Here is a 27,205-nt window from a genome sequence, read left to right on the forward strand (position 1 = left end):
TCCACTCCATGAATATTCAGTCTCCCAAATGATTGTCTGGCTTCAAAGACCACAAGCCTCAAATTTGTAACAAATGCCAGGCCTGGTGGCAGTACTAGCCCCTGTGATGTACATCAGGTGGGCAACAGCCTGCAGCATTGAAGCTTCCAAATGCGAACAAGCTGTGATCAGGCAGAGTGTAGAAAGGGCCAATCAAATCCCACAGCAACCTAGCTCCTGAAGAACATTCTGTGCTGGCAAGACCCACTTCTGGTAGAAAATTTCCTAGAGGGGCACCTGGGTGGCTTAGTGGGTTAAGCGTCTGACTCTTAGTCTTGGCTCAGGTCATTATCTCACTGTCCCTGAGTTTGCATCCTGCATCGGGCTCTGCACTGACAGTGTGGAACCCGCTTGGGATTTAGCCTCTCCTTCTCTCTGCCCCTCCTCCACTGGGTGCATGTGCATGCATTCTCTCTCTCTCTCTCTCTCTCTCTCTCTCTCTCTCTCTCTCTCAAAATAAATAAATAAACTTAAAAAAAATAAAAAAGAAAAAATCCTGGAGAGTTGCTAGAAGCTGGCCATTCTGGACTTTGACATTCTTCTCCTGCTTTTGTTCTCCTGAGTTATTCTTAGGCCACTGAAGTCTATGTGAGAAAGAAGTCTAATCACAGTGGGAAAGTGGCTTGACAAACAATTAGGAACTCAACACAGCTTGATTATGCTACCCTGGCTGTGGGCTGGATGACCATTATTTAAAAATATTTTTTTTGATGTTTACTTATTTTGAGAGAGAGAGAGAGAGAGAGAGAGAGCGAGCGAGCAAGCGAGTGCAGGGGAGGGGCAGAGAGACAGGGAGACACAGAATCCGAAGCAGGCTCCAGCCTCTGAGCTGTCAGCAGAGAGCCCGACGTGGGGCTCGAACCCATGAACTGCGAGATCATGACCTGAGCCGAAGTTGGACGCTTAACCAACTGAGACACTCACGTGGCCCTGGACCACTATTAATGCCCACTTGCTTCAGCTAAGATCTAGACTCACGTACAGGGCAATAGAAGGAGAAGAACTCTGTGTCAATATCTAACCCCTGGAAATAATTGACAGGGCTGGTAGTAAACAGCACCCTCCCACTTCATCAAGCCCATCATCCAGCCCCTTTCCTTCATTTGCTTGAAGATTGAAGGGGGAGAAAGGCTTGACCCTCATGATGGAACTCACCCCAGTGTCCGTCTTACCCTGCAAAGTTCAAACAAATCTGCTAGAGGCCGAGGTGGCGATCTTGTCATGTGTGTCTCCCTCAATGGAGGCAGTCTGCCAGACCCCCAGAAACACACAATGCTTTGGCTCCCACTCAAAAAACACCAACATTCATTGCCGACAATGTCCCCACCTACCACCAGTCCCTACCCACCCCTTCCTGGAAAATGTGATGGAGGAGGGGTAATGGGTCAACTCCAACACCACCTGGCCCTCAGCAGTAGACCTGGACGCCGGCCCGGAAGCAGCCCCGGCCCAGTGCACAGACAGTTCCTTGGGGACGTGCACGGTGTGGCACATCCTTATTCTCACAGCTTCAGCTTCCTGTGGGCTGTGGAGTCACCTCTGTTGGTTTGGGTCTCTCTGACCTTGGATGATATGGGAAAGAGGCCAGTGGGTGAAATTGGGAGGCTGAGCTGTGATATGTCACAATCCGGCTTAGGGTGGGACACTTTGTCCCCAAAGAGGGAGGGTGACTTCCTACCACACCCAGCCACAGCACAGCCTTTCCCGGGACAACAGGCCCTCCCCTTCTCCCCATCTAACTCTAAAAATATATGCCACGTACGATGGCCCAGTTGCCTTCGGAGGTAATCCAAACCTGGCCAAGAAGCTAACACTCAATTCTTTGTCTACTGCTTCAGGAAGTCTTAACTCCCTTTAGGATAGCTGGGTTTTGGAGACTTTCTGGGGGGTGAGTGGAAAGTATAAAAGCATACTTTCAGAGGTTTGCTCACTAAACAGTGTTTTGCTGAAAACTCACAATGATTCCAGCGGCAACTGACTGAAATCGTACCCTCAAATCGATGTTCGCTAATCCAGAAATCTTGTAAATATGATATGTTTCTCTCAAACATTTCAAACTGGAAGTGACTCTATCACATTTGCCTGGTCAGACAAAACACCCGGCGGCCTCAGCCAGCTCCCAAAGGGAGATGACGGTAAGTGAAATTTGGCTCACTCAACACGGTCTTGAAAAGACTAAGCAAAACAATCACTAAAATAGTCGGGGAACCTGATGATAGGACAGATCTTCCTTCTTTCATAGACTCAGTGGAGTAACTGAATTTCCTATGCACACAACCTGTTGGGGCCATTCAGATTACTGAAGTGAATGAAACGAGAGAGATTTTATTTCGTCTCAAGTTTTCTCTAGCTGTCCTTTTTGGAGGGTCTTTTATGTGTCCCTCGTCAAATTTCTCCTCAGCCTGGGGCTCCCTATTTGTCATTCCATGCCCAGGAATGCTCCCAGCTTGAAAATTCTTCAGGCCTCACTTTAAGTTTCTCTTCCCCAGAGAAACTTTTCCTGACTCCCTCCTTCTTTCCTGACTATCTCCTCCTGACTACTAACTACCTTAGCTTAGGTTTTCTTGTTATAATGTCTTCCCGGTTCTTGTTACCATTAGAGCATTTACCACAAATGGCATTTTCATGTTGAGTTATGGCTCCTTCCTAAGCTATAAACTCTATAAATGCAGTGTTTTAGGGGCGCCCACGTGGCTCAGTCCGTTAAGCAACCAACTCTTGGTTTCGGCTCAAGTCATGATCTCACGGTTCGAGAGTTCAAGCCCCACGCAGGCTCCCCACTATTAGTCCAGATACTCTCTTTCTCCCTCTTTCCCTGCCCTTCCTCTGCTTGCGTGCATGATCTCTCTCTCTCTCTCTCTCTCTCTCTCTCTCTCTCTCTCTCAAAATAAACAAACTAAAAAAGAAAAACACAAAACACAAAAACAGTGCTGTAGGTTGAATTGTGTCCCCTCAAAAAGATACGTTGAAGTTGTAAACTTCTGGTGCCTCAGAATATAACCTTATTTGGAAATAGGGTTGTTATTGGTATAATTAGTTAAAAAGAGGCCATACTGGAGTAGGGTGGGTCACTGCCCCAAGATGACTGGTGTCTTTTTATATAAAAAGAAGAGACACAGAAACAGAGGCACACAGGGAGAATGCCATGCGAGGATGGAGGCAGAGATCAGGGTCCAGCTGCAAGCTGAGTGCCAGCATATCACCAGAAGTTAGGAAAAGGCAAGGAAGGATTCTCCCCTATGGTTTCTGAGCACGTGTGGCCCTACCAACACTGTGATTTCAGACTTAAAGGCCCTAGAACTGTGAGAGAAAAAAAATGTTTGTTGTAAGCCACACCATGTGTGCAGTGCTTTGTTACAGAGCCCTAGGAAGCTAACAGAGGCAGGGATGTTACCTGTTTTGCTTCTTGCTGTATCCTCAGCATCTAACTCCGTGCCAGCATAAGAGTAGATGCTTAATGAAGATTTGCTGAATGAACAAACAGCAGCCTTGAAGATTCGCCTTTTTTTAAAAAAGAATTTCAGTCTGGTTGCTGACTGGGCTTGAGGTCAATTAACATGATCTTGTTTTACACTCCTTTGAAGGATGATACCTTTTTTTTCTTTAAGTTTATTTATTTATTTGGAGAGAGAGAGCACGCAAGTGGGGAGGGGCAGAGAGACGGGGACAGAGGATCACAAGAGGGCTCCGCACTGGCAGCAGAGAGCCCGCCTGACGCTCGAACCCACGAACCACGAGATCATGACCTGAGCTGAAGTCAGATGCTTAACTGACTGAGCCCCCTAGGCGCCCCAGGATGGTATCTTTCATTTTTTATTTATTTATTTTTTTTAATTTTTTTTTTCAACGTTTATTTATTTTTGGGACAGAGAGAGACAGAGCTTGAACGGGGGAGGGGCAGAGAGAGAGGGAGACACAGAATCGGAAACAGGCTCCAGGCTCCGAGCCATCAGCCCAGAGCCCGATGCGGGGCTCGAACTCCCGGACAGTGAGATCGTGACCTGGCTGAAGTCGGACGCTTAACCGACTGCGCCACCCAGGCGCCCCAGGATGGTATCTTTTTAAATACAACAATACTGTAACAAGCGAAAGAAGGAACTGACAAAATATTCTTTGCTACCTTTCCCCTGATAGCTCTCCATAGGAAAAGCACTGAAGTGCTTGAAGGATTCTGGCTAAAATTTAGAACTTTACCTGGAGGTTACTATGCGTTAAACCTGGGCTTCGTAAGGAAGTGCATAGTGGCTGAGTCTGTTAGCAACACTTATTAGGAAGGATCCCGGACAAGCCCCAGTTAGGTGTTAGGGGTTGGGGTGGTATAAAGAAAGGGAATACATCCTCAAGGCCTCTTAAGGCTCAGCGGTGTGTAGGTGGATAGGATTCACACAGAAATGACAACTAGCCTTTCTTGAGGGAATCAGCAAAGTGTTTACAGAGGAGGTGACTCTTGAACTGGTACGTGGTTGGGGCTCAGTGTATCTCACCCTGAGCATAGCGATTTCAGGAGCACCATAAGGGTGGAAAACAAATTATAGGAAGTTAAGAAAGTATTTAGTAAGGTTAAATAATACTTCCAGGCAGTTTGGCTTAAAAGGAAGAAGAGGGAGGGAGGGAGGGAAGGAGAGGGAGAGAGAGAAAGACTTTTTTCAGTCTTCCCATCTCAGTTATTAGCATCTGGCCAGCTGCTCAGACCAAAACCCTATGTATTAGTTGGGATGTGCTAGCTGTCTTAACAAACAACTCCAAACTCTCAGTGGCCTGAGACAACAAAGGTTTATTTCTTACTCGTGTCAGAGTCCAGTTATGTTGGCTGGGGAAGGAGTGTTGGGGGAGGGGATGCTTGTGCTCCACGCGGCCAGTCAGGACCCAGGCTTCTTCTACCTGGCTCTGCCGTCTTCTAGCAAGGTGCTACTCAGAATGTGGTCCATGGGCCAGTGGGGTTTCATGAACTCTTTGTCACCATTTTGTGCCAAGATAATTATGGAACTGAGAGTGTTCAGAAATTACAGCCGTTTGACAGGATAATTTTAGGTCTATTGAATCTAATAATAAAAAATAGAATTGGGCTTATATTTTGTCTTTTTTTAAATGTAATTGTCTCAGTGATTATTTTTACTGTATTTTATAAAAGTAGCAGGCCATGATAGATAAGAACTAAAAAGAAAAGCTCCTCACTACATATAGTTTCGGAAGCACTCTTTTAGCACCTCAGCCTCAGAGTCCTAGGTCTCTCTGCCCCTGATCAGCAGAGAAAGGAGGAGCGGGGGCATGAGGGTTGTGTGGGAGATCTGAGGCCCCGGAATAACAGATGCTATTTCTGACAAAATCTCATCAGCCCAGTCTTGGTCACATGGCCCCACTTAACTGCAAGGGAGCCTGGGAAATGTAGTCTTGCTGGGTGCCCAGGAAGAAGAGGAAATAGAATTTGGTGAAGTCATAGCATTGTTTGCCATTCTGTAGGTGCCATCTTGACTGGTTTCTTTATGGCCTACGTACAATCCACTGGCTATCACTGTTAGCTCTGCCTCCACGGTATAGCCCCAATGTATCCACATCTCTTTTTTTTCCCACTTCTACTGTCTTACTCCAAGCCATCTAGCGGGTCTCCGTACTTCCACTCTGCCCTGCACACTTTTGCATTCCCACTGCCTCTTCCCTAAACAACCTTTCTCTGTCCAATATCAAGGGTAAAGTTTTTACTTATGATTAAAATAATGATGTCTGATTTGCTCCAAATAACCCAGTGGGGGAGGGAGGTTGGTGGGAATATAGATGATAGGTATTGGTAATTGTTGGAGCTGGGTGATGGGCACATGGAGATTTAGTATACTTTCTACTTTTGTATTTGCTTGAGATTCCTATAGTAAGGGGTTTTTAAAAGTAAACTTTTAGACCATAAACGAGGTTATATCCAAGGTGACTGCTCATGGTTGTGCGGTTATGCTGTGCTCAAGTGTGCCGGCCTGGGGGGCAACGGGAGGCAGAAATCTGCAGGACAGCATCTCTCAGGGGGCCTGGCATTCTCCCAAAGGAGTCTCTACAGAAAATGGTGGCCATTATCATGCCTTTCCTCGGTTAAAACCTGAGGATGATTTTCCACTGTAATTGGTATATGGCGATTTTTTTTAATGCCTCAACTTGACAAAAGAGTCCACAATCTGATGTCTGTAGTCCTGTTGTTATTGTTGTTATTATAGGCTGAATAATGGTCCACAGATATGTTATATCCTAATTTTTGCAACTCATGAATGTGACTTTACATGGCAATGGCAAAGAGGACGCTGCAGGAATGATTGAGTGAGGAAGGATCTTGAGTTGGGGAGATTCTCCTGGATTGTCTGGTTTGGCTCAATGTAATCACAAGAGTTCTTTGAAGTGAAAGAGGCGAGGCAGACTCTCAGGAGAGGAGATGCTGGGAGCAGAGGGTGGAGGGCTGTGACTGCTGGGGTTGAAGATGGAGGAAGAGGGCATAAGCCCCTAAATGCCAGCAGCCTCTAGAAGCTGGAAGAGGCAAGGCAACAGAGCCCGTGGAAGGAACGTGGCCCTGTGACACCTTGATTTTAGCCCATGAGATTCATGTCACACTTCTGACCTACAAAACTGTAAGATAATAAATTTGTGTTATTTTAGGCCACTAAATCTGTGGCAGTTTGTTACAGCAGCAATAGGAGACTAATACAGTTATATTACTTGATATCCACATGCTGTCAAATCCAGAGGTCGACCTGTGGACATCACAGACTCCTTGCTGGCTACTGTCTGCAGACCAGGCTCCGTCAGCATTGCCCATCTCCCAATCTCATCACCTGCCTTTTCCTTTCACTTGCTTTGCTTCAGCCCCATGAACCTTCTTTCTCCCTTAAACTCCTTCAGGCCTTCATTTGCCATTCCTTCTGCCTGAAATGCTCTTCACCCAGCTCTTACATGGCCAGCTTATTTAAGCATTTGGGTGGCAGCATAAGTGTCACCTCCTTAGAGATTTTCTTTGACTATTCCCTCTAAAGTAGCCCTTCCCACCCTTCTCTCTCATTACCCTATTTCATTTACTTTATAGCACCTATTATTCTTTTAAATAAGCTATATTTTTAGAATAATTTTAGATTTCATTAAGAATAATTATTCTTTTAGAATAATTTTAGATTTACAGTAACACCCCCAAAGATCATATAGGAAACTCCCATACACTCCTGCCTGTACTCCCAATATCCCTTATTATTAACATCTTACATTAGTGTGGAGCATTTGTCATGATTAATGAGCCTATATTGATGCATTATATGAAACTAAACCAGACTTTGTTCGGATTTCTTTAGTTTTAGCCCAGGATCCTATCCAGGGTCCCATCCTCATCCAGGGTACCACAGTACATGCATTGAGTTCTCCTGTTGGCTGTGATGTTTTTTTGATGACCTTGACAGTTTTGAGCACAGGTCAGTTCTTATGTAGAATGTTTCTCAACTGAGATTTGTCTGATGTTTTTCTCATGATTATCCTGGAGTTTGGGGGACTCCATGATTATTACGGGTTTGAGGGAGAAAGAGTATAGACGTAAAAGAGCATTTTCATCACATTGTATCAAGGGTTTATGATTTATGATCTGGTTTGGTTTATGACTGTTGGTGTTGACCTTGATCACCTGGCTGAGGTAGTGTTTATTAGGTTCTCCACTAGAAAATTACTCTCCCCCCCTCCCTCCTCCATTTGATCCTGTACTCTTTGGAAGGAAGTCAGTATGCACAACCCATACTTAAGGAGTAGGAAGTGACACCCTTGCTACTTTTCGAGTTTATTGTATTTATTTGTTTGATTATGTGTTTTGAACATTGTTACTGGGCTAACCCACAGATATTCCCAGCCTCCTTCTTACCTACTGTTTGCAAGCAGATGCAGGAATCCCAGATGCCTGTTTTCCTTGTTCCGTCCTGACAAATGAAACGGAAGGAAGTCAGTCTTCTGGTATGTTTGGGAGGAGGCTTTTTCTCTCCTCATAAAAGAGGTAGCCTCTGTTGTTCTATTGTTACCTTCTTCTTTGCACCCTGAAAGTGGAATCCTGGAGCTGCTGTGGCCATCTTGTGACAATGAGTGACAAGCATAATGGCAAAAAGTCAACATGCTGAAGACACCAGAGCAGAAATACATAAAAAAAAAAAAAAAAAGTACAGTTGCTTTGATGGCAACTGATGCCAGCCATCACCTACCTTTGGACTTAGTGTTATTGAGAAGAGTTTAAGCCATTGCTAATGAGGTTCTAGTTCTTGTAGCTGAAAGCATTCTTTTTTTTTTTAATGTTAATATTTTTTGTTTGTGTTTGAGAGAGTGTGTGTGTGCATGCACACATGAGACAGAGAGAGAGATAGAGAGAGACAGACAGAGGGAGAGGGCGGGGTGGGGGGAGTGGGACAGGGGATCCGAAGTGGTCTCTGTGCTGAGAGCATACAGCCTGATTTGGGGCTCGAACTCATGAACCATGAAATCATGACCCAAGCCAAAGTTGGGTGCTTAACTGACCGAGCCACCCAGGTGTCCCTGTAGCTGGAAGCATTCTTAACTGATAAGGTATTCCTTGCTTGTCTTCCAAAAATGAAGTTCTATAAGGACAGAGACTTTGTCTTGTTTCTCTCTGTTTCTAGGGGTTGACAGAGTAGATACCTAGTATGTTCTCATTGTATGAGTGAAGAGACAGATGACAGTTTAAGGGAGAGGGAAGATTTTTTTTTTTAATTTAAGAAAACTAGGGCATATTTGTAAGATAATAAGAAGGCACCAGAATAGAGAAAGAGATTGAAGGTATAAAGAGGAGGGGAGGGAAAAGATACTTCATGAAGGATGGTCTCAGAAAAAGGGGAGGGAATGGGATCCCATGGCCTAGTGAAGGTGTGTGTTAGATAATAAAGGGAGAAACAATCAAATAGAGGCTCTTAATCTCTTCAGTCAGGAATCTGATTGATCTGAGAATCTGATTTGAGAATCAGGAAGCTATGGAGCCTTTCTCCAGAAGAAAGCATGTTGTCGCATATAACCATATTTTTACATGTAGTTTCATGAAATTTGCCGATGCTGCTCCCGCAATCATCCACGGCTCCTTAACGTTTACATTTTAGGACCAGTGCAAATAAAATGGGACAACTGATATCAGGTTATTAACTTTTTAATGTCCTAACTAAGGACATTGAAGAATAAAAGTTACTGTTTACAATCTCATCTTTTCATTAAAGAATGGTTATGTTCATCTCAAAAAAGCAGGAAGGACCTAATCTTTTCGAAAGTACTACTATTTATATTGGGTAAATTTAGCATCACAGATAACTCACTGCATTGTCCTTAATAAAAGCACAGTGCAGGTTTTAAAGTCAAACAATTTGAGTCAGCTCTGTTCCTTACTTGCTGTGTAAGTAAGAAACTTGGGGAAGCATCTAAACCTTGCTAAGCCTTGGTTTCCATCACAGCAAAACAGGAGACAATAGAACCTAACTCAGGGTTGTTGTGAGATTAAGTATAGTAATGCCAGTGAAGCAAATGCTAACACCCAGAGATGACCAGTTAACTCTGGGGAAAACATCCTTCTGAATACGGATATAAAAATGATCATAGAGGGGCACCTGGGTGGCTCAGTCGGTTCAGTGTCTGACTTTGGCTCCAGTCATGATCTCGCAGTTCCTGGGTTTGAGCCCTGCATCAGGCTCTGTGCTGATAGGTCAGAGACTGGAGCCTGCTTCAGATTCTGTGTCTCCCTCTCTCTCTGCCCTCCCCTGCTTGTGCTCTCTCTCTCTCTCTCTCTCTTTCTCTCTGAAAAATAAGTAAGCATTTTAAAAAATTTAATTAAAAAAGATCATAGATACACAGATATGGATACAGCTATAGATACAGCTAGAAACACATGTGCATGTGCACCCATGTGTGCACATGCACGCACACACACACACAGCCACAAGCACATATATAAGTCAGATGCTTCTGTGTGTATTTCTTTGTACTCTGCTTTCTCTCTCTCTTAACAATATATGTGAATATGTATCCTTGTACAACACTATTTTGAATGGTTACATGGTACTCTAGAAAATGGCGTAGCATCATTTATTTCACTGATCTTATCTTGTTGGATGTTAAATTTATTTCCAGCTGTTTGCAATGATAACTCTGCAATGACCTTCTTCGTAACTGAAGTTTTCTCATACCTATGATTATTTCCTAGGAAAAAAATCTTATATGAAGAAATGGTATATTAAAAACATAAATTAAAAAAAAAACAGACTCTGGGGGCGCTGGCTGGCTCAGTCGGTTAAGCCTCCCACTCTTGATCTCGGCTCAGGTCATGATCTCACAGTTTGCGGGTTCAAGCCCCACATGGGACTCTGCATTGGCAGTGTGGAGCCTGCTTGGAATTCTCTCTGCCTCTCTCTCTGCCCCTACCCCATTTGTGCTTTCTCTCTCTCTCAAAAAAAAAAAAAAAAACCAACAAAAAAAACAGAAAACATAAAACAAAAACAAAAACAACCCAGACTCTGAACCATAGAGAACAGAGGGGAGATGGGGCAGATCGCTGAAACAGGTAAAGGGGATTAAGAGTACACTTATGATGAGCACTGAGTAATGTATGGAGTTGCTGAGTCACTATGTTGTGCACCTGAAATTAATGTAACACTGTATGTTAACTACACTGGAATTAAAAAAATATATCTAAAAAAAAAAAAGTCTTACACAGTTTAAGTTTATTTGCCTTATAAAGTCATTTTGACCTCCAGAAATATTACGTCAATTTCTAGTTCTCCCAGCATGTATGACACTGCCCATTTCTGAGCTCTCTCACATTACTATTTTACTCTTCTAAATTTTTCCTTTTCTTTGGAGAAAAATTATATTTGATATTTCAATTTATATTAATGTGACGACCAGTAAAGTCAGGCTTTTCAAATGTTTACTGGCTAATTATACTAATTACTTTGTGAATTTGCCATCTGTATCTTTTATATATTTTTAGAATATTTTCTTTTTTTTAAATAATTTTTTAAATGTTTATTTATTTTTGAGAGAGAGAGAGAGAGAGGGAGAGCAAGCTCAAGCAGGGGAAGGGCAGAGAGAGAGGGAGACACAGAATTCAAAGCAGGCTGTAGGCTCTGAGCTGTCACATTGCAGAGCCCAATGTAGGGCTTGAACTCACAGACTGCAAGATCATGACCTGAGCCGAAGTCACAAGCTTAACTGACTGAGCCACCCAGGCACCCCCATTTTTTTAAGTTTATTTATTTATTTTGAGAGACACAGAGAGAGCATGCTCAGGGGAGGGATAGAGATAGGGGGAGAGTGAGAATCCCAAGCAGGCTCTGTGCTTTCAGAGCCCAATGTGGGGCTCAAACTCACAAACCAAATCATGAGATCAGGACCTGAGACAAAATGAAGAGCCATCAGGCATCCGAATATTTGCATTTTCTTATTGATTAGGAGTTCTTTATATAACAAAGCTAATAATTCTTTTCATTCATTATGTTGCAAAAGACTACATCATTTATATTTCTGAAACCTAATTGCTCAAAGACCTACCGAAGGCCTTGGGTGCTAACAACTATCTTGTTCTTTCATAGGCTTGGAGTTTTTAAGCCAACACCTTGGGTCTGATTGTTTAAATACTTTTAGCTGTACGAGCTGACCCTCCTTTTTCTACCTTGAAAACAAGAGTAAATTTTTCACCTCCAACCTAGCCATTGATCGATAACAGCACAGGACTTTAACATTATTCTTATTTTCCAAGTCAGTAGTGTCTTGCTTTTGTTGATAGTTCACATGCTATGGCATTCCTTATGATACTCATAAGCATTTTGGATACAAAAAGAACACATTCTGTAATCATGATGTTTTGTAGAACCAAGTATGCTAAAAAAAACAGTCAAACACATTCTAGACCCTTAATAAGTATTTGTCAAACTGAACAAAAGGAAACTTCTCAGAATGTTACAAAGCTGTAAAGTCTGATATAAAATAGCACGATTTGCTTTTAAAAACTTGTTTCAGGATGGAAGTGAAAGGTGTCAGTAATTGACTTTCCCTTTAGAAGGTGATCAAAGAAATTATGGCATGCCTCACTTTTTTATTTCCTTTCTTTCTTTTTTTAATCTTAGATTGCTAGACCAGACTCAGCTAGTTCTGCAGCTGTGTTCTTGGCTGGGTAGAAAGGCATCTCCATTTTCTGCTCCAGTGACCAGCTATTGTACTGACCATCTCTACCTTTCTTTTAGTTATGTGAAGCAAAGCTCTTAAAGTTACCTGAATATTTGCATAACACACATTGTCCTGAGTTTGTTTGAGCGATTCTAAAGTAAACAGTTTTTTGGCTTTCAAACTTACATGGCACTAAAGAATGGAATTTAGGGTTGGCTCAGGGGGCGGATTAGTCGAGGTATTATAAATTCCCGAGTGTGCCCCAGGATTAGGGGTCTGGCTCTTATAGACTCCAAGATTTTCAATTAAAGCTAGGAATATTATCCTGAGTTTATGTTGTTTTCCATTGCTGCTGCTGCTTTCTGCCAAGCAAGAGTTCATGACAGATTTTTTGCCTGTTCTCAAGCAAATAAGAGTAGGCAACACTTACATAGCACCCTTTTTCACATTAACTCATTCAATCCTGATAACAAACTTATAAGGTAGGTTGTATGAGGACAATGATAGTTGCTGTAACAAATAAGCCATGGGATGTTATTGATGTAATCCAATAAGTGATTATTTCTCATTGCCTGTAACCCATTTACAGGTGTTTGGTAGAAAGTTTAGGGACCCAAACTTCTTTCATTTTGTAGCTTTTCTATACCTTAGAGCCCCAAAGTCTTTCTCTTCTAACCAGCAAATGGAAAACAAAAATGGGGGATCTCTGTTGGAGGTTTTAAATGTGTGAGGCCTGAAGGCATTGCACATCTGCCCATGCCATTTTCCAGAACTCAGACACATGGCCTCATCTAACTGCAAGTGTTGTTAAGAAACACAGTCTAGCTGTATTTCCAGGTAAAAGAGAAAGTGGTTTTGGTGAGCATACAGATTCTGTCACAGTCCACTCTTTGGTTACCAAATAGCCTCACTCAACTAACCCTTCTTCCCACACAAACAACACACTCATTCCTTTCCCAAAAGAGACAACCCAATGCCCCTTGAAGTTACTGCAGTTATCTAAAAATCCAGCATTTCTGGGTAATGTGTGGCCTTCTCCATCAGGATGGGATGTTTTCTTCATTGTTCATTGATCTCTGAACTGAAGGGACAAACTTCCGCGTCCCATTCATACCCAATATAAAGTGGCGGGCAAGGACAAGATAAAGTAATAGCTGTGCCCAGTTGGAAAGGGAAGACAGAGACACACAGCAATGCGGATACCTGACAATGGTGAAGGCCCAGTGGGAAGGCATTGTGCTGTGACCTGGTCCTGAGAGTAGGAGTAAGTACCTTGGCTCCTCCCTTCTTACTGTAGCCTGATTTTCCACTCTGGGAGGAATTCCATGTCCTTTGTTTTCTGTAGTCCTCTCTGCTTTCTGGAAGGTTCTTCCTTAGCTGTTATCCTCCATGGCCACCTATGAACCCATGAGATGGGTGTGGAGGAGCCTGTCCTTTCTGAGGGCTACACAGCTTCTGAAGCCCACTTCCTACTTGTGCAAATTTGGAGACTCAAAGGTTGGTTCAAGGTTTTAACTATGAAAAGCCTTTTAAATCTAGGTTTATTTTTCTTTGGCAATATCACTCCCTAAAAATTCAGAATGTGCTAATCTTTGCTTCCCAGAAATCCCATGAGCAAAAGTTCATACCCAAAGTTTTTTCCTATACATGCTTCTCAAGCTTCATTTATGTATTTGCTTCCTCTCTCATGCTTCTGTCTGTTGAGTTGAGAGTAACTGTCTTGAGACTATCTAAAACAATAGGCATGGATGGGAATGTCACATTCTTACTCAGATCGTTGTTAGTAGGCTTGAGTCAGAAGGGGATTTTGTTGCTCAAATATAGTTAGCATTTGGGATCCAAAATGAGTAGGCTTTCATAACCCTTGAGACCGACTATTTCTGGACTCTGTAGCCTCTTTTACTTCTGTTTACAAACCAGCCAATCTTTCCTAAACCCCTCTCTTTCTCATAATTCTCACTAAGAACAGAGTTGTACAAGTGCCTACCTCCTTAACTCTGTGCCCTACGTGTCTCATCTCACCCTAGTCCCTGACCTGGGAAAAATCAACACATCCTATTACTCTATTTCCAGCCACTTCCCCTGGACTACAGGCTTAAGTAGGCATAATGTCTGCCATTGAAGGCAACAGTTGTATCAGATTTTTGCCACTTTACGAAACAGGTTTCTTTCTTTCTGGTTTCTTATATCACTTTCCTCACTAATTACCACTCAACTGCTGAGCTGGTTCTGTATTGTTTTAGGTTTTGGTGATGACAGCACTCCACTTCTAGCTGCCATTTTTTATATTGCTTGGCATAACAGTAGCTGCTATAACAAACCTTGGAATTTCAGCTTAAGACAATAGTTATTTCTTCTTATAGCCAAGCCAATGTAGGCACCTTCCACATGGTGACTAAGGGCCTCAAGCTGCTGCCACCTTGACTTTTGCCATATGCTGGGATCATGGAGTCCTTTGCTTTCAGACAGAATCAGTGAAAACATAGAGGATCATCTATGGGAGGGTTTTAATGGCCAGGCCTAGAGGTGGTACACATTAGTTCTGTCACATTCCATTGGCCAGAACCCAGTCATTCCACATCGAGTGCAAAGGAGGCCGAGGGATATAATCTAGTCCTGTGCTCAGTGAGAATAGGGACCAGGCTTTGGGGAATACATGAGAGCCTCATTGATAAATATACAGCACCGGAAAAACTGAGTCATAAACCAGCAAGTTCCTTGTGTTTTCATAGCATGTTTGTCTCTATAAAGAAGGAATGTGTCCTTATAGAGGCCTAAGTGCTTGATCACATCTGAGAGTGAGAGTAAGGACTTTGTTCTTAAATGGTGAGTCATGGCAACCCTTTCCTGGGCACATTTTCTATAAGGATAAACTTAGAATAAATTCTACCTGTACCTCCTCCTCTCCCCCCCCCCCCAATTTTTGTCTTTGCAGATAACCCAAGGATTTTCTGGTGGCAGAGAGCTTGTACTGGATGGCCATAGGGAGGTAGTGTCAGGATGGGGAGCATTGGGGCTTTGTCAGAGTAAAGGGCTGGACACTCATTTCTTCAGGAATGTTGACTGATGATGTTTTCTCTTAGAGCAGAACTTGAGTGCCTGTAGTTTTGGGATGTGATCCCAAAAAGCACAATTAAGGAAGTGGGTGATGTAAGTCAGAGAGGAGAGAAAACCCAACAAATAGGTTATTGTTGGGGCAACAGGGACTCAATCTTAGTAGAGATCTCTTGAGAAACCATGTGGGGTATGCTTTAGAATTCTCCCAGTGAAAATCAAGGAGGCTGGGGCATTTTTACAACAACTCCCAACCATGTTGATTGAAGGTTGGTCCAGGAGGATTAAGTACCACCTCCCCCATCTATGGGCTATATTTACAAGCAGTCTAGCAAGCTCCTGTGACAGGCCGAGAGGAAGACATCTGCAGACACATGAGAGGGGAGCTGTGAGCCTGACCTAGGGTCTGTCCATTGCTGCAAGAGACCTCGGGTGGTCCAGAGAACATGGGGCACCTGCTGAGATGGGAAGAGGCACAGGGAATGAGAAACAAAGACTCAGATATAACACAGACTCTCAAAATCCACCTGGCAGACCTCATTGGTTGTAGCTGTCCTCTGGGTGGGGCTGAACTCTGCCTCCATTGTGTATTAACTAGTATTAGCACTTAACATAACACTCTCCAGTTCCATCCACGTTGCTACAAAGCACCAAGAGACTTAAAAACTGAGAACAAACTGAGGGTTGATGGGGGGTGGGAGGGATAGGAGGGTGGGTGATGGCTATTAAGGAGGGCACCTGTTGCGATGAGCACTGGGTGTTGTATGGAAACCAATTTGACAATAAATTTCATATTAAAAAAAAAACCTAGTATTAGCAGCCAGCAGTAATAGAGCATTTACTGTGTCCAGAAGCTATACTAAGGGCTTGACATAAATGATCTCATTTAATGTTCATTGACCATCTACTATGTACCAGGGGAGAAGCAAGAGATGAATAAAACTTACTCTCTGTACTTAATTTAAACTCTGGCAGGAGGGATAAAGAGAACACAAAGGTTTTATACAGCAAAGGATCTATTGGAGTCCAGGACAGTTACAAATAAGTATGGGTCTCTGGGACATGAAACTGACTTCTGGATGGAGGATCAGGTGTTCCTTAAGGAAGAAAAAGAAGGAATTTGAACCTATCCTTGAAGGATGGGTAGGAGTTTGACAAGCATATTGGGGGAAGTGCATTTGTGGACAAAGTGATGGAGTGTTTGGGAAGCTGGAGGGGAGGAGACAAGATGGACATGTCACAATATGATCGAACCTAGGAATTAGACAAATCTGTAAGCCAGATGTGACACCAAGGTCAAGAAAAAGAAGCCAGATCAAGCATTAAATTGAGGGTAGAGAATATCTCCAGTAGAAAGCAATAAGCATGTGGGAGAAGAAAAGTTTTGGGGAGGAGCGAGATACAGGGCGGGTAGAGGCAAGTGATACAGGAATAATGTCATGATTGCTAGACGTCTGTAACAATCCATTCAACTGTTTAGTATATACCCCTCATTCATTGTTCTCATTCATTCAACAGATATTTATTGAACACCCACTGTGTTCCAGCCACCCACTTATATAATGAGGACACAGTAGAGTAGAAATCTATGACCTCATGGAGCAGATGCAGACAATACCATGTTTTAAAAATATCTAGTATTTCAGATAAGTAGCATGGAGAAAACCAAGCAGCGAGGGGTGACAGGGAGTACTACGTGGGGAAGAGGGCTGGTATTTTAACGAGAGTGGTCAGGGATGGCCCTGCCGAGAAAGTGACGTATGAGCAAAAGCTGAGGTTGTAGGGGAGTGAGCTATGCATCTCCTTGGCAGAAGAATGCAACTGTGAAGACCCCAGGCAGGAACAGGGCCTTTTGGTCTGGAAATAATGGGGAAACTGGGCATGGCTGGAGCAGAGTGAGTGAAGGACATGATGGCTGGTGTGAGGTTAGAGAGAGGAAGGCAGACCAGATGATGAAGGTCAGTGGTTTTCAGTGGGGTGGCACCATTTGATAGGGCTTCTGAGATTCATGGAGCTGTATTTGTCCTAGTGTAGTTGTGTCTAAATATTTCCATGTTAAAATACATAATCCATATTTTATTATGAATTGCTTTCTCTTAATTCTGCTCTGTAATTTAGATAGGGCATTATGTGATTTTCTTTTTTAAAAATTGTATGTGGAGTGTGGTGATATTATCCTTAAATTTTATTTCTGGACTGTAAAGGAGGTGTTACACAATGTTTGCTACTAATGGAGGCTTTGAGTCCACCAGGGTCAAGAGCTTCTGAAGAAAGACCAGAAAGGCCATTGTAAGGGCCGTGGATTTGACTGCAGAGCAGAGTGGTCCGAGTAGAGTTAAACAGAAATATCATGATCAGATAGGATTAAACAGTTCTCACTGGCTACTGTGTAGAGAGCAGACTATAGAGGGCAAGAGCGGAAGCCAGGAGGCCAGTCAGGAGGTTACTGCAGCGTCTTAGTCTGTCCAGGCTGTTGTAACAAAAATACTATAAACTGGGTAGCTTATAAATAGCAGATGTTTACTTCTTACAATCTTAGAAGCTGGGAAGTCCAAGATCATAGTGCTAGCAGTCTTGGCATCTGGTGAGAACCCAGATGGCTTTCCTTTGGCTGTCACATCACATGGTAGAAGGGACCTCTCTTATAAGGGCACTAATCCCACTCATGGGGGTAGAGTCCTCACGATGTAATCACTCCCAAAGGCCCCCACCTCCTAATACCATCACACTGGAGATTAAGTTTCAACATGAATTTTGGGGGGACAGACATTCAGACAACAGCATGAAGTAACAGTGGAAGATGATGGTGACTTGGATTGGGATGGTATAGTGTGGAGGGAGAAGTGGTGTAATTCGGGAATATTTTTTGAAGGTGGGAACTGTAGGGTTTTCTGACAGATTTGATGTGGAGTACAAGAGAAAGAGAGGAGTCAAGAATGACACCGTATTTTTGAACTGAGCAATGAAGGATATTGATGTTATCAGCTGGGATGGGAAGCCTATATGTACAGTAGGTTTTGGAAAGCACCAGAATTTATAGGACACCAACTATGTGCCAGGCACTATTTTAGGCACCAGGAATTTTCACAGGTCTGATGTGGAACATTACATAAAGAAGTTCTTCAGAACAGAAACTGAGGCTAGCAAGGACCAGGCTACTCTGACATGTAGGATTCCAGCTAGAGTGTAAGTCCTCTGAGGTCAGAAGCATGATTTGGCATCTTGGTCATCTTGGCCACCCACTTAGTATATGTTTGGTCACTATCCATTGAGTGAATGATGATTCATTGTCTCTAATTTCCTTGATGATCCAAGTGAAAATGGGATAAAAGTCTACCCTGTGTGAACCCATGAAATTATTAGAATAGCTGTTATGATTTTAGACAGGGGTTTCTTTTAGCCCATTTTAAGTATTCTTATATGGCTGTGGCACCTCCAGGCCACACACAGTGTGTTTTATCCCTGAATCTGCGTGCAGGGCTTACCACATAGGAGGTTTTGTTGAATGAATATTTATTGAATGAATACATTTTATGTATTTTTGTTTTGAGAGCGAGAGACAGAGCTGGCAAGCAGGGGAGAGGGGCAGAGTAGGGGGAGAGAGAGAATCTTAAGCAGGCTCCATGCTCACTGCAGAGCTTAATCCCATGACCCTGGAACCATGACTTGAGCCTAAATGAAGAGTTGGATGCACAACCAACTGATCCACCCAGATGCCCCATTTTATGTATTTTTAAAGAATATGTTTATTAGGTAGATTTTATGATATAATTATACTATCTATTTCATTTGTTTCCCAAGTTTTACTTTCTATTTTATAATAGTTATTGTATATATATTCTTTATTAACTATAATTTTTATGGTTGTGTAATAATCTATTTTACCTGGATAAACTATAATTCCGTTATTTTCTCATTAGTCAACATTTAAGATTCTTTCAATATTTCAGAATAATAAACAAGGTATCGATGAACATTTCCCTTAATGTACTTTTAATGTATGTAATGTATTTTAATGTACTTTAGGTTATTCCAGTAAGGTGTTAAGGTTTCTTGAATCAAGGATTATGATAGACATTATTAACATTTGCCAATATCTGTGTCTTCACTCCTTTTGGGCAGGCAGAAAACTTCACTTCTCAGCCTCCTTGCCGTTGGGTAGGGCCATGTGATGTGACTAGTTCTGGCCAATGAAACATGAGGGGAAGGGACACGTAAACCTTACCTCTCTACCAACCTGAGGAAGGTAGGCTGAGAGAGCAAGAAGTCAATATTTGTTATATTAAACTTCTAGGACTCCAGAGTTAATTTGTTGCCACAGCTGAACTATTCTATCCTGACAAATACACAGACTTTGGACCTTATTATGGATTAGGGTATATACAGGAAAATTGCACAACAGTTGGTATATAGTAGATACCCAATAAATATCTACTTAATGAATCAGTGAGACTGCCAAGAATACATGAAAATACCAATTTCATTGTTATCAACAGTAATGGATTTATTATTTGATTGTTCTAGCCAATTTAATAGGCAGAAATATTGCCATGGCCAACAAAAAATCAACCAATTTCTTTGCTTCTTGAAAAGGCTGAACGTTTTTTCATCTGTCGTTAGCTATTTCTTCTTTGGTGTATTATTTGTTCAAAATCTGGGGCACCTGGGTGGCTCAGTTGGCAAAGCATCTGACCCCTTACTTTGGCTCAGGTCATGATCTCATTCTTCATGAGACCGAGCCTGGCATCAGGCTCCATGCTGATAGTATGCAGCCTGCTTAGGATTCTTTCTCTCTCTGTCTCTGTCTCTCTCTCTCTGCCCCTCCTCCACTCATACAAGCTCTCTCTCTCTCAAAATAAGTAAATAAACATTAAAAATCTTTTATTCATTCTCTGTAACTATTTATTGAATGCTTTCACTGTTTTAGATATTGGGGATATAGTGGTAAATGACCTTGTTATCATAGAGCTTTTATTCTACTATGGGAAAAAAACGACATGTAAACAAATGCTTACATATTTTAGTTAGTGGTAAGTGCGATGAAAATCCAGGTCAGTGGCTTCAAGATAGATTTGGTGTATCTTCACACGGGGTCATATAACATCTTTCTGGTAACATCAACTTTTGAAGAAAGGGAATGAGCCAAGAAGATACTGTGAGGAAAGGTGTTGCAGGCGGAAGGAATAGCACATAGGATGGCTGTAAGGTGGGGGTACCCTTGATATTTTGGGGTTACAGTGAGAAACAAGTCTGGCCGAAGCAGAATCAGCAAGGAGAAAGTAGTAGGAGATGGAATTGAAGAGGTAAAAAGCTAGAACATATAGGGTCTCCAAAGCCACTGTTATATCTTTTGACTCTTCTTTGGAGTGTTATGTGAGCCACTGGGGGCTTTTGAGCTGAGGAGTGATGTGATATGATCTACTATTTAAAAGGATTACTCTGGGAGCACCTGGGTGGCTCATTTGGTTGACCGTCCGACTCTTGGTTTCGGTTCAGGTCATGACCTCACAATTCATGAGATTGAGCCCATGTTGGGCTCCACGCTGTCAGCGCATAGCCTGTTTTGGGATTCTCTCCTTCTCTCTCTCTGCCCCTCCCCCACTCATTCATGCTCTCTCTCAAGATAAATAAACATTTAAAAAAAAATAAAAGGATTCCTCTGGCTTCTCGGTAGATGAGATGACATGGGAGAAAGCAGGGGACAATATTTTGATGGAAGATGAAGACAGCTTAGACCAGCGTAACACCATGGATAAAGTGAGAAGGGGTCAGATTCCTGATGCATTTTGTAGTGGAGCTGATAGGGTTTAATGATAGACTGCACATGGGGCCGGCTAAGAGAAATGAAGGAGTCAAGAATTATTCCAAGGTTTTTGACTTGAATAACTAGAAGAATGTAGTTGCCATTTACTTTGTTGCTTTATGGAACCATATTTGGTATTTTTCATGGCTCCGGAAAAGGCCATGAGAAATCAAAAGAACAGTGTACTGGGGGGAGCATGGTGTTCACTTTCCAGATCCAGGGGTCCACTGATTGACTGAAAGCAGCTGTGGTCTGCGTCCTGGCAGCAGTACAGTGACTCTCATCTTCTCTGGCTCTCCTTGCCATCTCCTTTTCACTTCCAGAGACATGGCCTCTGGTGTGGCTATCTCTGATGGCATCAAGGTGTTTTAATGATATGCAGGTGCACAAGCCATCTGTGCCGGAGGAGGTGAAGAAGCACAAGAAGCTAGTGCTCTGAGACCTACGGGAGGACAGAAAAGTCCTCTGGGAGGAGGGCCAGGCTGGCAGCAACCCCTATGTGCTTTGTCAAGACACTGCTGGCCAAGGTCTGCTGTTACAGCCTCTGTGATACAAACTAGGAGATGGAGGAGAGCAAGAAGGGGACCTTGTGTTTATCCTCAGGACTTCTGAGTCTGCACTCCTTGGGAGCAGAACGACACATGCCAGCTCCTAGGATGTCATCTAGAAGAAGCTGATGGAGATTAAGCATGAATTACAAGCAAACTGTTAGGAGAAATTCAGGCACCAATGCACCCTGGCAGAAAAGCTGGGGGGAGGCAGTATAATTTCTCCCTGGAGGAACAGCCTTTGTCTTCCTCCTCCTTCCATCCCTGATGGTTCCAGCCTTCCTAAACTACTTTTGATCTGATTCCTCTTAGGTCGAAGCAGATCCAGTGTCCCTAGGCACTGCAGTTTATGGAGGGTCTGTATTTTTTCAGCAACAGTTCTGTTCCCCACTTGTTCCTCCTCATTCCTTTTAAAAATTTTTTTTAAATGTTTATTTTTGAGAGAGAGAGAGAGAGAGTGCTGCATGAGCAGAGGTGAGGCAGAGAGAGAGAGAGAGAGAGAGAGAGAGAGAGAGAGAGGGAGACAGAGCATCTGAAGCGGGGAAGTGGGGTCTGAGCTGACAGCAGAGAGCCCGATTCAGGGCTTGAACCCATGAACCTTGAGACCATGACCTGAGCTGAAGTCAGATGCTTAACTGACTGAGTCATCCAGGTGCCCCCCATACCGCCAGCTTCTAACCATGGTAGTGACCGTGCTCCTCTGTTTAGTTCTGTGTGTAAGGAGAATGTTGTGAACGTGATCCCTCCTTCTCGGGACTGGCTCCCCTCCCCTTTTCCCATTGTTGCAGCCACTCATGGAAGTAAGACTATAGGAGACCGTCAGTTAACACACACACACACACACACACACACCAATTAAAAAAAAATTGGATTTGAATTAAAATAAATAAATAAAATAACATAAAAAACAAAAAACTATGGTCTGCTTATGGCCATGGTGATTGGTTTAGGGGTGGGCATTTGACCTTAGATGACCCCATCAGGGGCCCAGGACTTACATTTAATAATTTGGGACAGCTACTCCTTCTACTCAAAATGAACAAAGAAGCATGCTCCCTGAGGCTTCCAGGAGTCCACTTGCTCTTTTGAGAGGAACCAGCCCTGGAATGAACCTGACATCATAGAAAGCTGAGAAAAGACATAAAAATGCTGGGTCTTTTGTGATGTGGTTGAGTCCATCCTGGCTTGAAATCTACCCAGAGACGATTCAGTTACATGAGTTAACAAACTCCCGTTCATTGTGTATGCGAGCTTGGGCCGTGTGTTCTTTTTAAAAAAAAATTTTTTTTTTAACATTTATTTATTTTTGAGACAGAGAGAGACAGAGCATGAACGGGGGAGGGTCAGAGAGAGGGAGACACAGAATCTGAAACAGGCTCCAGGCTCTGGGCTGTCAGCACAGGGCCCGACGCGGGGCTCGAACTCACGGACCATGAGATCATGACCTGAGCCGAAGTCGGACGCTTAACCGACTAAGCCACCCAGGCGCCCCTTGGGCTGTGTAGTCTATTCCTTGCCACCAGCCCTGTCCTAATTGATATAAGCAGCTTTCCATGTAAACACTGTCCACAATTCTCAGGCAGAATGCTCTCACCACCTGGGATCTCAGAACACAGGAAATAGTCACCCCAGAAAATCTGCAAACCATTTGAGGCTTAGGATTGGAGAGTGACATCATATTCTGGGAGAGGAAAGGCCACCTTCAGAGCAGATGCTGTCCAAACTCCTGGAGGAATGGATCCCAGGAACTGTCAGACCAGCAGACATCACTGGGCATCGAATGATCTCGGCTGCATCCCCGGCAGTGAGGGCCGGGTGTTCTTCCTTCAAAAAGAGGGTCTTTGGCAACTTGCTTCTGGACACCGAAGTGTTTACAGTCATATTCACCAGTTGCCAGAGGCATGAGATGGAAAGGGATTCTGAATGCAGAGTCTCCATGAACACCAACAGCTTGTGTCAACATTTGTTTCCGAAAACCCTTTACCAATTTCTGCTCCTTTCAAGACCGTTTAGGTTCATGATGAGCAGGAGAGGTTGTGGAGTCAGATCGCCTGGACCTCTCTCCTGGCTCTGCCAGCACTCGTGGACCCAGAAGGGATCTCAGGGCTGAGGTCAGCCGGCAGATAGGGGCTCTGAGACATCGCAGTCTCAGCAAATGCTCCGCACAGGGTAGTCACCCCAGATCGGAGAGCACTGCTGTGCAGTAGACTTCCTGGAGCCTCTTCTCCCCTAATTGTCTTGATTGTCATCAAGTCTGAAACGAATTCTAGTCTAGTGACTAAAAGCATCAACAGTCTGCAGCCAGACCACGAGAGTCTGAATCTTAGATCCGTCACCTACAGACTGTGCAAGTTACTTAACTTCTCCATGCCTCAGTTTCCTCCTCTGGAAAGAGGAGGTAATAAAAAGGTGTGTTCTCAAGTTGCCTGGAGGATAAATGAGTTACTATGGTGACTCTTAGAACAGCGCCTGGCATCAGTGAATATTAGCTATAAAGTTGCCTGCAACTTGCTAATCAGTAATGACACAGAGATGCCAAACGCAAACATGAATTGAAAGAGAAGAAAGAAATGCATACGCAAAGCAGAGTGCCCATTAATGTCTGACAAAAAAGAGAATGGTTGGGGTGCCTTTCAATGAGGCCCAGATCTTCTCTCTCCAGCCAGGGTGGGGTTTCTGGGCTGGAACCAATGAGATGGAAGGGGAAGCCTAGCCATCTCCTTCCCGCCACCATTAGCCTTCTGGTCCCACGGCCGGTGTAGCTTTTCTTTTATGCTGAGTTAATCCTACTCCGAGTAATAACAACCATCCCTCACTTTTTAATTCCACCGTAAGTTTAGGGAGCCCTTTCACAGCTCTCTGTATCCCACTGCCCCCCCACCCCCAGTGGAGTACTGTCTTCCCATTTCACAGATGGAAAAAACACAGCATGAGCTTGCCATCCAGCATCCATAATATTCAAAAACATGCAAGCATCAGGGACTCTTTTTTTCCCTTCTTTATGTTTTTTATTTTCAAAATGTTCTACAGTTTAAAAATGGATTGCTAATTTTTTCTTATGTGTTAATAGTGCTGGTGACTCCTGTCGCATAGCCTACATGCCAGGCACTGCTTTAAGAACTTTTTGTGTGCGAAGGCATTTACTTCTCACAAGAACCCAGTTTGATAGCTACTGTTACTTTTCTCCTCTTACAGATGAGATCACAGAGGCACAGTGACCTGCCATGATTAGGTTTGAACTTCCAACAGTTTGACTCCAGAACCAACACATATAATTACCGTGCTAGCCTACATGTTCGTGGTAGAATTTTAATAACACCAGTAAAGAAAAAAGATGAATTTTTAGGAAAAGTATAATGCCAATACTCAGATATAACTACTGTTAACATTTGGTGTAGGTTAATGGGTATACATCAGGCAGGGGATGGGAGTGGAAGAAAAAGGCATACATGGGGATTACTTGGGGAGCTTTTAAAATATGCCTACACTTAAGATATTATACCTGAGGGAGAAGGCAAGCATATGAGTATTTGGGGGAAAAAAGGTGATACTAGTAAACAGCCTCTTTCTTCTTTCACATGCCAATGGCTCCACCCCCATCCTAGTTGAAAGCCACTGGTGTATTTTTCCAATCTTCTATGCATAGCTTCATGTGCACACATAAATATACACTTCTTTTTTTTTTTTCAACGTTTATTTATTTTTGGGACAGAGAGAGACAGAGAATGAATGGGGGAGGGGCAGAGAGAGAGAGGGAGACACAGAATCGGAAACAGGCTCCAGGCTCTGAGCCATCAGCCCAGAGCCTGACGCGGGGCTCGAACTCCCGGACCGCGAGATCGTGACCTGGCTGAAGTCGGACGCTTAACCGACTGCGCCACCCAGGCGGCCCTAAATATACACTTCTAAACAACAAATCAGAAACTAATAAACAATAGTTAAAAAAAAAAAAGCAAGCAGGCGATGCTGGCCTATTATACGGTGAAATTCCTAATTGCCCTGGATTTTGCTGTACCTCAAAGGCACATTAGTAAGGACAAATACGAGTTTCCAGGTTGGAACCTGCTAGGCTTTTTCAGCATCAACAGCCCTTCCTGTGAATTTGTTGTTTTGTGATTTGGCAGGTGGAAGTGGCCAAATAATTCTGTGGCCCAGGTTCTCCCAGGGGTCTTGTACCCTGGGCTGATTTGTGCTTTATAGTCTTACAGACATAGCTCCATGCCAGGGCGTTGGACAACTGCCTGTGCCTGTATTTTTCCCCATTTAGGCCTGCACGAGCGCATGGGACAAACCCAGCAGGATGCCTGGTGTGTTCTGGAAGGAGTGAGAGCCTGAGCCGTAGAAGGGAGAGCCAGAATGAGGTCTTCCTGTCTCTGCTTCCTGTGATGGCCCATCATAGCGCCTGTGACACTGCTTCCAGGTGCTGACTTCCTCTCCTGCGCCAGTCAGTGGACCGTGTGCTACTTACGTGCAGGAAGCAGGTCTGGTGATTTTGTCTTTCTTCCTCTTTGTATCTTGATTGCTTGGAATGGTGCCTGGGACAGAGGGAGCAGTGGCTTCGTGTCAGGATGAATAACAGGCATGACCACAGCGAATGTCTAGAGGCGGCTCTGTGCCTCAAGACAGACTAATAAGACAAAAGTTTCCATTCCAGTCTTTACAACAACCCCATAAGAGAAAGTCTAGGTTCTATTATTCTCCCCATTGGAGAGCTAAGGAAATTAGGCAGGGAGAGGTTGAATAACTTGTCCAAGGTCACACAGATAAGCGGCCGTCTGCAATCAAACCCGGGAAGCTGAGCCCCAGTGTTCAAATTCATCGTGCCTACTCTTTGTTACTTCTGTCATGCTCTCTCCTCTGATTCAGCGGCCGCAGTGATCACTTTAAGATTTTGCGTCATCACGTGACTCCCTGATCAAGAACCTTCACAGCCAGACTCCCCAGCGTGGTGCAGAGGCTATCTGCAATGGTCTCCAGTCCTCTTGCCACTTCAGAGCAGCAAGAGTTTGATCCCAACTTGATTTACAAGCTGTGAAACCCTGGCTATATTGCTTAACCTCTCCCCTCAGGGTCCTCAACTGTAAAATGAGGGCAATAATGACAGTCTCTGTCACAGCTACTCAACTCTGCCACTGCAGTGCAAAAGCAGCCGTAGACAATGGGGAAAGGAATGAGTGTGCCTCTGGGCCAATAGACAGTTTTTTATGGACACTGAAATGCGAATTTCAAATCATTTTCGTGTGTCATGAAATATTCTTCTTTTCTTAAATTTTTAATGTTTATTTATTTTTAGAGAAAGAGAGAGAAAGGGAGGGAGACAGAGGCAAAGAGAGGGGGAGACGCAGAATCTGAAACAGGCTTCAGGCTCTGAGCTGCCAGCACAGAGTCGGATGCAGGGCTCAAACCCATGAACTGCGTGAGACCATGACCTGAGCCAAAGTTGGACGCTTAACCGACTGAGCCACCCAGGAGCCCCAGAAATATTCTTCTTTATATTTCCCCCAACCATTTAAAAATGTAAAAACTTTTCTTAGCTCGTGAATAGTATGAGAACAGGTGCCAAGCTATATATACATGGCCCATGGGCTGTAGTTTGAAGACTCTTAGT

At 43.5% G+C, this 27,205-nt stretch overlaps 1 pseudogene; it reads left to right on the forward strand.

Moving 5' to 3' along the window:
- Positions 1 to 21,376: 21,376 nt before the first annotated feature.
- LOC122473676 lies at positions 21,377 to 21,899 on the forward strand (annotated as a pseudogene).
- The last annotated feature ends 5,306 nt before the right edge of the window (positions 21,900 to 27,205 follow it).

The sequence above is a fragment of the Prionailurus bengalensis genome, chromosome B4, assembly GCF_016509475.1.
Source record: "Prionailurus bengalensis isolate Pbe53 chromosome B4, Fcat_Pben_1.1_paternal_pri, whole genome shotgun sequence".
Lineage (NCBI taxonomy): Eukaryota > Metazoa > Chordata > Mammalia > Carnivora > Felidae > Prionailurus > Prionailurus bengalensis.